Genomic DNA, 11,723 nt, shown 5'->3' with positions numbered 1-11,723 from the left:
TCATTCATCTTATTTGTGAGGCTTTCTCCTGTCATTTCCAATGGCATATGGAGTGTTTCACTTCCTTCTTCATTTCAGCCTGAGTATTCTTCAATGTTTCTAACTCTTTTAGGCGTCAGGTTCTCTCTCTTGATTTTATACTGGAGGCCCAGATGGCTTTAGTTCTGCTGCTCAGGAGTTCCCACAGAGGCCCAGGTCAGATGAGGATCAGTTCCTCTCAGGTTTCTCCTAAGGTCTGGATCCCTCCAGGAAAGATGCTGGCTCCAGGAAGTTGGGGGCTGGTCTGGTCTGGGACCAGGGCCTGTCTCAGGCATGCAAAGGCAGATGAGGGAGGGAACAGGCCCTGAGGTCTCCTGGGAACTAGACCTGGGAACTGGGTTGTTGTGGGAGCAAAGGATCAGGAAGCAGTGGGGAGTCTGGGCCAAGAGGTCAGTCTAGAGGTCTGGAGTGCCAAGAGAAGAAATGAGCCAGTACCCATGCTAGGAGGAGAGATGGGGTGGGGGAGTTGGGAGGGTGAATGAGGCTAGAGGAGTCAAGGCATAGTGCGCACAGCCGAACTTCCCCAGGAAAGAAGCTGGCCCCAGGAAGCTGGTGGCTGTGCCGCCCAGAAATGCAAAGGTGATGTGAGGAAGGGAGCAGGCCCTGAGGGCTCCCGGGGCTAGAGGGAGGAATTGGGTTGGTCTGGGTGCAGTGGATCAGGAAGCAGTGGGAGCCTGGGCCAAGAGGGCAACCCAGAGGTCTGGGGTGCCAAGAGAAGAAATGGGCCAGTGCTCTCACTAGGAGGAGAGATGGGGTTGGGGAGCTGGGAGGGTGAACGAGGCTGTGGGAGTCAAGGAGCAGTGGGTGCATGGCCAAACTTACCCAGGAAAGAAGTTGGCTCCAAGAACTGGACTTACTTGTTTTTATTTTATGTGTATGAATGTTTTGCCTGCATGTATGTAAGTACACCTATGTTGTGCAATGCCCATGAAGGCCAGAAGAGGGTGTCAGATCACCTGCTGCTGGAGTTACAGACAGTTGGTATCTGCCATGTGGGTGCTGGAAACCAAACTCTGGTCCTCTGCAAGAATGGGAAGCACTCTTAACCTCTAGGCCATCTCTCTAGGCCTTGAGACTGGCCCTTTCAAAAAGCATGTCCAGAACACTTCTGACAGTGGACAGAGGAAGCTCACTGAGGCCAAGGACAGACATTCATGGTAGACATGCTGTCATAGTAGACCCTCACAACTGGGAAGGGTAAGCACTGCTCCTTCTTCTGATCCCCAAGTCCCTTACAGAGGTCCTTCCTGAGGATGTGCTCCCACCCCCAGGGGCAGAGGAGGGGACACACTAGAACATGGCTTAAGCCAGCTACTGCTGAGAACTTTAAGCTGAGTCTAGATCAAAGCCTAGGGGAGGTGTCTCTGGGCCTAATGTTGCTGTCACCCGCAAATATCATGATGGCAGGCTCTGTAGGTCAGGACCTGTGTTAGTTTCATCTGGAAGCCCAGGTGTCCTTGTGGGAGCTCCATTCCTGGTGTCTCACTTGGCTCATGTCAGTGCATCTTGGGCCAAGGACAATAGAGGGGAAGAATGGAGAATGAGCAGATCTAGGAAAGCAAGGTGGCAGGGGTCACTAACAGTCCAGTTACAATTTTTACCCTGTAAGTACGCACACCTATGTGTCCATTAAAAATAAAACATACGATTGATAAAACAATAAATTATCCAGATGTGGTGGTGCATACCTTTAATCCAAGCACTCAGGAAGCAGAGGCAGGTGGATCTCTGTGAGATGGAGGCCAGCGTGGTCTACATAGTGAGTTCCAGAGCAACTGGGGCTGCAGGGGGATCTTGTCTCAAAAAGAAAAAAACAAAACAAAACAAAAAAACCCCCAAAACCAAACAACCCCCCCAGTAAATTAAATACTAAGAAATTCTATAGAATTAAGTAATAAGTGTGATCTTTAAGTAACCTGATTAAGGAGGATGAGCCTGTGCTCATCGGAGCATGCAAACAGGAGGTATTAAGAGTGAGAAATGCCAGGAGCTTTTTCCTACTTAAAATCTGCTTGGAGTGCAGATTTCCAGAAAAATGCAAATCACCAAAGACCCCAATCAGGGTGGAGCAATGATTACACAAGGAAATGAAATCGCTGCTGAAAATCGTTACTTCTGGAATGTTCCCAGGTCCCTGCAGTTTTAACTGTAATGGCCTCAAAGATTTGAAGCTCCTGAGAATTTTTGTAAAAATTTATTTATGTTTATTTTATGTGCAAGAGTTTTGCCTGTATGTCTATAAGGGCACAGCATGCATGCAAACCTGCAGAAGCCAGAAGAGGGCATCAGATCCCCTGGAACTGGAGTCATAGGGGTTGTTAGCTGCCCTGTGGGGCTGAGAACTGAACCCGGGTCCTCTGCAGGTGCAGCCAGTGCTATCAATGCTGAGCCGTCTCTCCAGCCCCTGCTCCTGAGAATTTTTGTCATCTGATTTTTAAAAATTATTATTATTATTACTATTGTTATTATTTATTTTATGTGTATGAGTGTATTGCCTGCATGTATGTGAGTGCACCCATGTCATGCAATGCTGTGGAGGTCAGAAGAGTCCTTTGGAACTGGAGTTAAGGATGGTTCGTAGCTGCCATGTGGGTGCTGGGAATCAAACCCAGGTCCTCTGCAAGAGCAGTCAGTGCTCTTAACCGCTGAGCCATCTCACCAGCCCCGTTATCTGATTTTTTTTTTTAGTATGAAAGAAAAACCCTCACAGTCAGTTTTTCCAAAGTAGTTTGACTATAAGAGAGTCTTGCAAAGATGTCAGAGACAGAAAGAAGATTACACCTGAGAGAATTCTGATAGAGACGTGGATTAGTGAGTGAACAGGGACGAGAGTTCACGTTGGCCTGTGAGGGGTGTCACTATGGACAACACCAGCCTGGACTCTTCTACTTTGCTCCCAGTGTACAGCTTCTTGCGCTGAGAGAGCGCTCTCTGTCTCTGTCTCTCTGTCTCTCTGTCTCTGTCTCTATGTCTGTCTCTCTCTGTCTCTGTCTCTATGTCTGTCTCTCTCTGTCTCTGTGTCTGTCTCTGTCTCTGTCTCTCTCTGTCTCCCTGTCTCTGTGACTCTCTGTGTCTCCATGTCTCTATCTCTGTCTCTATCTCCTTGTCTCTGTTCCTCCCTCTTCTCTCCCCCCAGTGATCCAGGTATGCAGGTTCAGGTGTCGAATCGAGGGAGACCTAGGTGGTTTTAGGGGAAGGAGGAAGAGTGAGCTCTGCTGTGAGTGACGGAGCCCACACTGGGCAGTGAGGAAGACACAAAATGGGGGAAAGCTGTCTAGAAAACCAGTCCGTCATGCACAGCCTGGCCCAGGTGGTCAGCCTTCAGCTCAGACCTGTAGGAAGCCAGGGGCCTTGACTGCTGACAGCCATGAAGGCAAGGAGTAACTGATGTGACACTCCCAGTGTGGACAAGATGTGCCACACAGATGAGCGCTCCCTTGGTTGTTAACCCGATCCCCGATCCCCACTAAAGGCCAACAGAGGCCACCATGGTGCCTTCCTCCAGCCTGTATAGATCTGTGACTCAGCCAGACAGCGTGCTCCCAGTGAGCAGAGCTGCCATGCATGTAGGCACACATACTCTGAATAAGCAGCCACACATTCTCCAAGAGTAACTGTGCGTGTAGACATGCATGCTCCAAGCGCCTGCTTCCCGTGAGCATCTCTGCTTCTCTCCTCTGGCCTTGCTGAGTGCCCCAGGGCTGGGGGCTGCTGGGCATGGCTTGGGAGTACAGCCGGCCATTCTGAACTCAGCCTCACCCAGGACCCTGATCCATGTAATAGCCAGGATTCTCTAAAGAAGAGAACTGATAGAATGGATCTATTTATCAAAGGGGGATTTATTAGATTGACGTACACGCTACGCTCCAACAATGGCTGTCCCACATTGGAGAGGCCGAGAAGTCAGTTGTTTCTCAGTCCTTGAGGCTGGATGTCGCCACAGTTCCATCTGGTGCTGAAGGCCTGGGGATTCCTGGAGAGCTGCTGGTCTTCAGTCTACACTAGAAGCCCAAACGCATTGATCCTAATGTCAGGGAAGGAATGCCACAGCAGCAGGGTAGATGAGTTTGCCAGCGAGTGCGAAGGCAAGCAGGAGCCCAGCAAGGTTTCCCTCTACCACGTCCCTTCACCTGGGCCGCCACCAGAAGGTGCCGCCCACATTTAGGGTGGCTCTTCCTGCTTCAAATCTGACCAAGAAAGTCGCTCACAGGAGCGCCCAGAGGCTTGTGTCTAGTTGATTCCAGATCCAGTCAAGTTGACGACCAAGATTGGCCACCGCACTCCAGGCGGGCAGGGCTGGGGCCAGGGCCCTGGTATGAGGTGCTGTGTATGAGATCCCGTGTGAGGCGCCGCCACAGGGCCACTGCCCTCTTCATGTCCCCATGTGCCACAAACACTCCAGGAGCCAGGGCAGAGTAGGCCCAGAACGCCCCTCCCCTGCTGGCACTCACCCAGCTCCGAGCCCAAAGGCCCTGAGGCGGGAGGGGAGACTAAATGGCAAGGTTAGAGACACCAGGTCCAGGCTCTCTTACTCCCAGGTCGGCTGCAGTGACCTTGGCAGGAATGACTGTTCACAGGGCTGCGAGGGGCCTCTGAGCAGTGGGCGAAAAGCCAGAGAAGTCTGACCCTGGTTAGGGCGGTGCTGCCCCTTGTCTGTGCCTGGCTAGTGTGTCACACCACCAGCCTCAGGCACATCCCTTGTCACGGGGAGGTTTGGGGGCTCTTTGACCACTGGGGGGAGCTATGTTCAGCAGGACAAGTAGAGTCTGACTTGTGGGTGCTATACATACCCTTGCATTTCTTCAGGGGAGCTCCCCCCCCACGTTGTTTGCACCTCCTGTTTCTTTGCCAGCATCTTATAACGTATCCAATGACATGGAATCAGGACCTTAATTAGGGGCCAGAAATAGAAGTTGTGGTTCAGGCCCAGCATGGCAGCTGTTAGCAGGAGCTCAGATGGATAAGTATGTGGATGCTTCCAGCTGCAGCCTACAGCTCCCCTAGGCTGTGAGGACAGGACAGAGTAGTCACTGAGTGCTCTGCCTGCCCCACAGTGTAGTGGTGACCCAACAAGATAGTGCTGTGGAATGTTCTGGAAGTTTCAAGGGATGATGCTGCAGATGACAGCCCACTGGCTATCTCCTGCTGCAGCACAGGACAGTGGCTCATAGCTGGGAGGGGATAGCCTGGGCCCTGTCTCCCACCCCAGACCCTGGAAAGCACAGCTGCCTCTCAACACTGCTTCCTTCCACCCAGCACGACAGCCTGCACAGAGGGGCCGGTCCCACTTGGCTCACAGCAACCAGGTCACCCACTCACCTCCCATGTTTTCATGAGTGTTGGCTGTGCATAGGCAGAGTGCTCGGCTGAGGGATACAGACTTGTTTGGGAAACAGTCTGACTCAGAAGCTACTGCAGCCCAAGCCAGGCAGGGATGGTGGATGGTCCATGAGAAGTGCCATGGCCAACAGTGGATGGTTTCTGAGTGGTACCAAGGGCCCTCCAGGGGCTCCATGCTCCTGGTATACCAAGCCCTGGGAGGGTGGGAATGTGGTGGTCACCCTGTTGGAGCACCTGGGCTCACATGCCTCGACTACCTGCCTGCTGCATGAGGTCTGGAGCTGCTCAAGACCCTCCATCACTATATTCACAGTCTCCATATAAGGCCGGACCACGTTCCTGGACCAGTACCTCACCCCACTGGGCCTGCAGTACCTCCTTTTCCCAGCAGTTGGCATCTAGGAGGGGCTGCAGAGCCAGGTGAGCTCTGTGGTCTCCTCTATCACCTTCTTCCTGGACTGCATTCTGCCCCTTTCTGCCTTATGAGAAACCATACCACATACAACTTGGAGGGCAGGCTTGGAAGCCCTGATTGCCCAAGGTGGGGACAGACTAGACACTGTCTGCTTCTCTGAATCTGTTTCTCATACACCATACAAAATACTCCCTAGTAGACATGGCTTGATGGCTCAACTCATCTACCAGGTAGGGAGGGCTGTGGGCATCTGTCATTTGCCCTTGTTCAGTCTCCTGATGAGCTTGTCTAGATGTGGAAACCGAGCTCTGGGCTCCAGGAAAGTGCCCAGGTGACTGACAACTGCCACTGAGGACACAGCTGGTCCCTGGTCGCCATCTCCCAGATCCTGTGGTCTCCATTCGTCCTCCTAAGCCTCCATAGATAGGAAGGGTGTCACCCAAATCCCTCCCCTCCGCCAGTGCTCATGGGAGTGCCGGCCACACACCCATGGTGGGTCCAGTGAAGCCAGGGAGAGAGGAAGCCAAGCTTACGTTCCTGTCCTTTCCTGGCAGAGGGGTTTTGCACTGTCACAGCAACTAAATCCTTTGGGGAGACTCCAGAGGGCAGAGCACTGGGGGTGGGATCAGGTCTGGGGATCTGCCTCGGTGACTCAGGTCCACATGTATAGGCCCAGGGGCTCTTAAAGGTGACATTTACAGCAGGGGTCTGTGGCCATGAGCATCATTACCAAGGGGGAGATTCTACCCAGGATTAAACAGACATCTTTGTAAAGGTGTTTTCTTTTAAAAAAAAAGTTTTTGGATTTATTTATTTTTATTTTATGTGTATGGGGGTATTGCCTGCATGTATATAAGTGCACAATGCTCACGGGGGACAGAAGAGGGTGTCAGATCCTGGAGTTATGGACAGTCGTTAGCTGCCGTGTTGGTGCTGGGATTCAAACCCAGGTTTTTTGCTCTTAACTGCTGAGCCATTTCTCCAGCCCCTGCAAAGGTGTTTTCTGAGTGGGGTCACTGTGGCCTCTGCCAAGGCCTGGTTCCGACAAGGTCTTGGTGATGGGCCTGGCTGGCGTCACCAGCTGCCATGCAGGACTCCTCTTTCCTGACCACCTGGTCTTGTTTATCTGTTTAAGCTCGATTTACAAAAGTAACTCCATTTTGATTCTGACAATGTGCACATTGCAAAGGCTGAGACTGGGACCCCCCAAATCTGCATTGGGGTGCCCTCCTTCAGCCTTCTGGGTCACCCCCTTCCTGGCAGCATGACCAGCAAGGGTGGCTTGACCCATCGGGAAAACGGTCTACACCTTCACTGTGCAGTGGCTGCAATTGCAGTGTGTGCCCTGATGGAGCCAGAGCCACTTCCCAGTCTCACAACCGGATGGATCCCTGAGGGATGGAGCTAGCTCAGCCTAGGGAGGCTCCCCACTGCCTGCGGGGCTGGAAACGGGGGTCCTCGGAACTCCAGGCCCTGGGTGGTGGTCCTGCTCCCAGAACGGGATCCAGTTCTTCTTTCCTGGTGTGCCACCATGCGGTTGTTTCTTGAGTTTTTACCTAATACTCCCGCATCTGGCCACCATTGGCCTAGTTCTCAGGATCTGACTGGACCATTTTGTTCCTAGCAGGAAGCATCTGGCCACTTTCTCAAGGGACACTCTGATATGGGTACAATTGTGGTCTTCACCCTGATGATGTGAGAAGAACCACTTAGGTTGGAGGAGAAGGGTTCTGGGAAGAGGAATGGGTCAGTCAACATGAGAGTCAGCATGAGAGTGTGATTTGCCATCACAGCGGAGCCCCGCCTTGTTGGCAAGGGCAGGAATTGTACCGAGGAGCCGCAGCTCACACTTGGGGGAGGAGTTAAACATAGTGGTTGAGGTGGACTGAGGGAGAAGCGGTCACGAGGGGTGGACACTGCAGGCCCGAGAGGGCAGGTGAGTGGCACTTAGAGAAAGGGAGGGTGGATGGGACTGGGGTTATGATGATGGGGCCCCTTCCCAGTTCAGTGAGGGCTTAGTGATGGTGGCCCCAAGCAGGGTGATACTCTGTCTGCATCCTATCCCAGACGATGTTCAAGTTCAGAGGAAGGGGAGGCTCAATGGACAGGACAAGCTGAGAACATTTGGCACGAGGTCCTGAGATGGGGGTGCTGGGTAGAGAGAAAGATGAGTGGGCAGAAGCCCAGATGCGGGGTTGAGAGTACTACTCATGTGGGTCATGATGGTCAAGGTGGCCCAGGCCTGGGGCTTGGCAGCAGGTAGGGGTGCCACTGAGTGCCTGGCTCATGGCTGGGTAAGGGAAGTGGCCCAGAGGTGCCCTTGGAAGTGTCTATGCTGGGGAAGCCATGAGGTGTGTGGATGCCGGATCACCCTCAAAATGCAAGAATCTGCCAGTGTAGACCAGTATTGCCCAGCAGTTATGCCATGTCACTAATGCCATGTTCATCATCCGCTCACAGGAGACCTGTGGCCGGCCATGGAGTGTCCCTTCTTACTGAGAGCCACTTGAGTCCTGTGTAGTTCTGTCCTGAAATCCCTCGTTTCTTACCTAGTTTGAGGGGCTTCAGCTGCCTGTAGAGAGCGCACTACAGTGAGGCCTAGTATGGCGGACGTGCCTACTCAGGGCCACATGGAACCTTTGGGACACTAGGATTGACCAGCATGTCCTCAGTATAGTTGGCGGACACCTGTGGATGGCATGCCAACACAGAGCCATCTGAGGACCACACAGATAGACAGGCACCTGGGCTGGCATGGCCAGCAGTCACTGAAGGATGGCACAGTTGGCCGTCACCAGCGGATGGCAAAGCAAGCAATCACCTGTGGATGGACAGTCAGCAGACCTTCACCTTAGATTGGCACTGCTCACAGCGCCCTGTGGGCAGCACATCCAGAAGATAGTCACCTGAGATCAGCACAGCACACCTGTGGGTGGCACCCCGACAGACACCTGAGGATGGCACCCCGACCCCTGAGTGGCAGTCATCTGTGGAGACAGTTTCCAAGCAGTGGAGGAAACTGTGGAGGGTCGATGCTGCCCCCAGGCATTCAGCCTGTAAGTAGACCCTAGAGGTCAGACTGTGTGCTCTTTGGTGAAAAGGAATTCTTGGAGTCTTCTAGAAAACTGGCATCTCACAGTCTTGCAGAGGCTTTGAGCTGAGTATAATCTTCATCTCAAGCCTCCTTGAGCCTAAAACAGATCACCCTCATTCAGATACACAGACAATAATTTTGTTGACTTTCTGAGTCTGGGGTAAACCCCTTAAGCCCCTTAAACCTCAATCACACATTCTTAAACTATCTAAGCATTGCCTATGCTTGGGACAGGGTTTCAATGACATCCTATTTTACAGTTACAAATCTGTTAACTCTTTCATTGCTTGATGAAACTGTAAATGTCACATCCAACTCAGGGCTGGAGTGAGGCTTTCCTGACCAGACACCCAAGTAAGAATTTATATTTCACTTGAAGCACTTTTCTTTGAATTTATTTTATGAACAAACTGTAGAATTGTGTAGAATCTATTTTTCCAATAGTTCTTTGGTGCCTGGGCTGTCAGTGGTCAGTGGAAATGGTGGGTGATGGGCTCATGCTGAGTTGTGTGGCAGGGTGTTGCTGTGTGTGGCTGTAGAATGAGCAACCGTGACTCTTAGTGAGGAACACATGGGGCCGTGCCCAGGACTCTGGGTCAGGGTGCCAGCAGTGCTGTGCTGGCTGTTCTCAGCTCTGAGCTTGATTCAGTTGCCTGTCTGGGTTGAGGGAGGCCCAGAGGCAGAGCTAATACCTTCCTCTGGCCTCCTTGGGTGCCTGCACACACACACACACACACACACACACACACACACACACACACACACATACACATAGTTTTGGAAGTTTAAAAAATTACTCAGTTTATAAGAAATTCGATTTGACCGGTTGCCTGTCTGGGTTGAGGGAGGCCCAGAGGCAGAGCTAATACCTTCCTCTCGCCTCCTTGGGTGCCTGCACACACACACACACACACACACACACACACCCCCTGAAACACCCCCCCGAAACACACACACACACACACACACACACACATACACATAGTTTTGAAAGTTTAAAAAATTACACAGTTTATAAGAAATTCGATTTGACCTAAACTGCTAAGCAACAGGCAACTGAATGTACAAAGAAGAAACTTCCAGAAAAGCAGGAGGAAAGCCCAGCCTAGTGGGGCATTTGAATGTACTTCCACCAGAATCACATAGGTCTTACAGAAGAAGTTGAACGTGAACATAGAAAATATGAACACTAAGCAGTATCACATGGTTTGTTTCCGAGAAAGAAAAAAAATCACACATCATCATACCAATTGAATTCTTAGATTGTTTTTTGCCATCAAGAAAGCTCTAGAACCCTTGAAAAGGAAGGATATTGCATTCTCTGTTTCAAGTCAAGGAAAAAAGATTTTCAAGCCAGAAAATCTTCCAACATCGTGCAACATAGCAACACGTTTGAAGAGAAAACAAAAGTTACGATGGTGGTTAATACACAGTAGTGGTGTGGCAGGATCTAGAATCGCACAGAACAGAAGGACAGCGTCTAGGCACAGCACGGAGGGGTTATCTGGATTGGGGTTAGCCTCTGGGCATGCCTGTGAGGGATTTTCTAGATTAGGTTAATTGAGGTGGGAAGACCCACCTTAAAGGAGGGGTGCCATTCCGATTTTCTAGATTAGGTTAATTGAGGTGGGAAGACCCACCTTAAAGGAGGGGTGCCATTCCAAGTGGTCCATCTCTCTCTGCTTCCTGACTGTGGTTGCGATGTGGCGAGCCTCCTCACACTCCTGCCACCATCACCTCCCCACCAGGATGAACTGCACCCTCGAATTGGGAGCCAAAATGAACTTCGAGTTGCTGGTGTCGGGGTATTTTATCACTACAGCAGGAAGGCTAACTAATGTGGACACAACGCAATTTAGAAGTTGTTCTTAGAGTAAACCAACTGTGGTTGCAAATCCAGTCACAATGGGCTGAGAGCTTCAGCAGGTGGATGGGCGGGGCGGGGGGGGCATTCAGTCCCATTCAGGATGACAGTCCCAGGGCATATAGGCTTAGATCTGGTAGACTGACTGTCAAGTCCAAATAGCAAGTGTCTCAGAGTGATCAGGGAAGCCCGGGAAGAGTTGGTGGAGTGGGCAGGAGATGAAATCCATAGATGCTGCATTGGCAGACACTGTGGACACCTCACAGAACAGACGGAACAGGGGAGAGGGTAGAAACGGATCCCAGCACACGTGGGGCCCAGTTCACACAGAGGAAGGCTTATCCTCCGTGTGACATGGTGTGCTAGGGCTGGGATGTAGCTCACTTGGCAGAATGCCTGTCTAGCATGGGGGAAGCCCTGGGTTCAGTCTCAGCACTGCATAAAACTGAGCATGGTGTTACATGCTTGTAATCTCAGTACTTGGGGGTGGAGGCAGGGGGATCTAGGAGTTCAAGGTTACATAGAGTTAGAGGCCAGTATGGGCTCCAGGACACTCCGTTTTAGTAAACTAAAATAAAGAGAATGCATCTAAGAACTTCACGGTGTTGGACTACATAATGTGCAGGCGAGAACATGCGTCAAAAACACCCAAGTAAAGGTCATGCCTCCCCCTGGAAGCCAGGCACTCAGGTTAGTTGCTGGATGAGGCTCAAGCCCAGCTCGCTTCATCCCTATGGAGCCCTTTAGAGAAGTCCAGAGGGTGGCTTTTCATAGATCACACAGGAACATTGGGTAACTTCTCCATCAATTGTCAAGCTGAGATGGAGGTTCCGGGAAGCAAACCATGAACAAGCGGGTGCTTTTGTGATTTTTCTAGCCCTGCTGAAGGGGGAAGACGTCTAGAGACTGCTGTTAGCAGTGAGCCTTGGGAGTGGTTCAATGAAAGTGTGGTTTACACCGCAGAGTTGCCT

This window comes from Nannospalax galili, unplaced genomic scaffold (assembly GCF_000622305.1).
Source record: "Nannospalax galili isolate Female #2095 unplaced genomic scaffold, S.galili_v1.0 scaffold237, whole genome shotgun sequence".
In the NCBI taxonomy this organism is placed as follows: domain Eukaryota; kingdom Metazoa; phylum Chordata; class Mammalia; order Rodentia; family Spalacidae; genus Nannospalax; species Nannospalax galili.
Note: the sequence above shows the minus strand (reverse complement) of the source record.